The 3,975-nt window shown below is 32.3% G+C and overlaps 1 pseudogene; it reads left to right on the top strand.

Annotated features, from left to right (window-relative positions):
• LOC149553616 (geraniol 8-hydroxylase pseudogene) lies at nt 1-1,323 on the top strand (annotated as a pseudogene).
• Nucleotides 1,324-3,975: the final 2,652 nt, after the last annotated feature.

Below are 3,975 nucleotides of genomic sequence, written 5' to 3'. Positions count from 1 at the left end.
ATGACTAGTAAAATCTGCTGCGTGGAGTGTGGTTACCACGTCCACATTCACGTGTTTCGTACCATAGAAAGAACTCAATGGCGCCATTTCCTTCGTATCTCAGCCGTTGAGCTCTTCAACTCCAACAGACTCGAAGCTATGCAACATCTCAGAAGAGATCAAGTATTCCGCACTATTCGACTCGTTCTCAACGACAAAGGAAAGGTTGTCGACATCGGCCGCACGGTCTTCTGCACGTCTTTGAATTTGTTGGGAAACATGATCTTCAGCACAAATGTCTACGACCCCCACAATCCGGCTTCTGCGGGGTTTAAAGACGCCATCTGCGAAATGATGAAGGTCGGCGGAATGACTAATCTGGTGGACTTGTTCCCGTTTCTCCGGTTCCTCGACCCGCAGGGCGTGTCACGTCGGATGGCCAGGCAAATCAAGACCATGTATGAGTTTTCCGATTCATTCATACAGAAAAGGCTCTCCGAGATGGCCAGCCAAGGCGTTCGGCGTAATGACTCTGACAAGGACTTTCTCGATGTTCTGCTGGATTCCACAAGTGAAAACTTCACTCTCATCCATGTTCGATCCTTGATATTTGTCAGTGCTCAAGATAGTGGAAGATTCACTAAAAGTTTATAAGTCGCTTGTATGTGTGATAGATCTCTGATTATCTGGGCTTTCTTGTTTCAGGAATTGTTTATGGCAGGTACTAAAACGTCCACTGCAACGTTAGAATGGGCCATGGCAGAATTCATTCGAAATCCCGATAAATTAAAGCGTCTCCGAGAAGAAATGGATGAAGTGGTTGGTTGCAAGAGAAGAGTGGAAGAATCTGATTTGGATCGTCTGCCATATCTGGATGCAGCAGTGAAAGAGATACTCCGATTGCACCCGGCGACTCCTCTGCTGGTTCCTCACAGAGCTGACAGCTCACATGTCATTGGCGAATTTTTGATACCCAAACACAGCCAGGTGACGGTGAATTTCTGGGCCATTGCGAGGGACACTGCGATTTGGAAGAACCCTTCTGAATTCATGCCGGAGAGGTTTTTAGAAGGCGAGAACAGCAAGATGGATTACAGGGGACAACACTTTGAGCTCATTCCGTTCGGAGCGGGCAGAAGAATTTGCCCGGGGCTTCAATTGGGAAGTCGCATGGTTCATTTTGTTCTTGCTTCTCTGCTTCACTCGTTTGAGTGGGTACTTCCAGAGGGGATGAGCTGCGAGCAGATGGACATGGCGGACGAGTTTGGCATCACTCTAAAGAAGGGTGTAGAGTTGGGTGCAATTCCCGTACCGCGTCTCCCTCATCATATATATGAGCAGTAGTAGCAGGGATCTCCACTTGTACCGAATCTATACCATTAAACTTCTGAGCCATTAAATAAATTTGATATCAAATCTAGAAAACACCGTAGCCTATGCACTCCACACCCTTTATTTCAAATTGGACCCTGCTATTCTCCAAATAAATGTACCTTTGACTTTCTTTTCAAAATTATGAAACTGTGTTTTTGCACATCTGAATTTTTGTGGTGAATCTTTTGACTTTAGTGTGCAATTTGTCGGAGAATAGTCCATGTCTTTCGAATTTACATAGTAAAATATATAGACTAAATTAGCAAATCATAATGAAGTGAAGAAATTAGAAATTAAATAATAAAGAGCTTACAAGTATATATCGAAGCTACTTCATTTGATCAACAATGTTTATCCACAAAAATAGGTATGTCCCATTTTTTAAAGACTTCTTCTTAATTTTCTGTAGAAAAGTTGAGAAAAGTGGACTATTTTGTTCAAAACTATAATAGGTCCATTATTAACATTAATCCCTAACTCAATTATAAACAACATACACACCTCTATCATAATTGTAAAAAAATTGAATATATATGTCATTTCTCATTGATGTCCATCTTGCATCCAAATCAATCAACAAGCCACAATAAAAGGATTTTTTTGAAAATAATCCAAAAACCTGATTTTGCAAAAAAAAAAAGAAAAATAGTCAAAAAAAAAAAATTTGAAAAATAAAAGACCATTTCCATAGCATAGATATCCTGAGTATTTTTAGTACACCAAAAAAAATTATATATAACACTTAAATTTATAAATTGATACAAAATTTATAAGAGAGAAAAAAAAAATTTGTTAGGATAATTCTGTATAATTAATAAATTTATATACAAAAATTAATTTTATTTACAATAGGTACAGATTTGATTTATATTTATAATATATTATAAATTTATATTTTTGTATTTATAAATTTATATAGTACAACTATTGAAGTAGTTTTATAGATTGCCTATTATAAATGTATATTTAAAAACTAATTATGAATTTTAAATATAGAAATAAACATGAATAATAATATTGGGAATAAATATGAATAGTTAGTATCAATGTGTATTAATTTATCTAGAAATTTATATACCAAAACAAAACACTAATATAGATAATTTACTCAACCAAATTTATCTTATACATTAAATCCTTTATATAAATATTATATAAATTTTTTTAAATACCTCATCTATGATTCTATTTGTAATGACGAAACTCTACTTTACAATTGTCAAACACTACAACCCACACCACTATTATAAGAAGTGGTGATGCAAATATTGAATGCTGGTAGCTGTATTGTTAAAGAACTATTGGCCATTTTAAAAAAAGAATGTTGGTAGTTTTATTTTTTAAGATTTTGAATAAATGTGAGGAACTTTTAAAATAAAAAGAGACCATTACTTTTAATTTCAATTTTTTCTTCCAAGATTATATATTTAAAAAAACCATATAGCCCCAATATGAAGCAAAAATTATATCAAGTCTGAATCTATTTGACATGAGGAAGTTACAGTACTACATATTTATTCAAAAGATATAAGAGATTATTTTCCCCATGGACTCATAAAATAATCACATACATTCTAAATTTCTAATTAGTTCAAATCAGATTAAATGTTTTATTAATACCATAGGACATTGAAAACTGAAAAATATAAGCTATTAAAACTAAAATTTTCATACTTTTTGAGTGTGCCTTCACATTAGAATCTAAATACTAATTGATCATAAAAGTTCAAATTCAATGATGATTACTAAATTAGGCCACAGAATCAAACCATTAAAAACACCATCTTTGGTGTATATTCTTCCATATAAAAGCCATTTGTCAATGACTTTTGAGATAGAAGATGCTATCCATGTTTTGAATTAATGGAGATGTCACATTTAAAAGAGACTACACTATGTGTAAGAATGAACTAGATGCATACACTTTGGACTACATGCCACAACTTCTTGTTCTAAATTAATATAGAAGGCTACTGTGTGCTCTTCCAAGAGCATTGCTATTTGAATGGTAACACCATTATAAGTAGTTATTTTAGGTTTTTCAAATAGGTTCTATCATTTTTGGAATATCTATTCACATAAATTATTCTTGATTTCATATTTTTCATATGATATGACTATATAATTAGAAATAATTTTAAAACAAAAGTTATTGCAAAGGACTAATTTATTACCATTTTTTACACACGTTTTATCTAGTGTTAGAATTCATAAATATCTTACTCTTTTTTAGACTTTTCAAAATTTACAAATGCAATTAATTTAATATTTTTCTCTAATTTGATTTTTTTTTTGGGAGGCGGGACTCAAGCTATAACACAACTCTTGTTAATTCTATTTTTTCAAATAATAAATTTTATTTTGGTTGAGCACAATTTTGGTGGGGGTAATTTTTATTTTACAATGAAGAAAAATAATAGGTAAAAAGAAGCATTGGAAAATTATGTGGTCAATATACTGTCTTAAGCTATGTCAAGCTTGCTTTTATTTGAAATAAAAGTGGTGTAATATAGAATAATATTGATCAAAATAATGTAAGAAAAATAATTTCAAATAAAAATTTAAGTGATTGAAAAATTTTAATTGAGTTAAAAAAATAAAACTTCTAAGATGTCTCATCAA

Source organism: Cupressus sempervirens, chromosome 6, assembly GCF_028749045.1.
Source record: "Cupressus sempervirens isolate cs-2001-9-10 chromosome 6, ASM2874904v1, whole genome shotgun sequence".
Classification (NCBI taxonomy): domain Eukaryota; kingdom Viridiplantae; phylum Streptophyta; class Pinopsida; order Cupressales; family Cupressaceae; genus Cupressus; species Cupressus sempervirens.
Note: the sequence above shows the minus strand (reverse complement) of the source record. Positions and strands in the feature narration are given on the sequence as shown.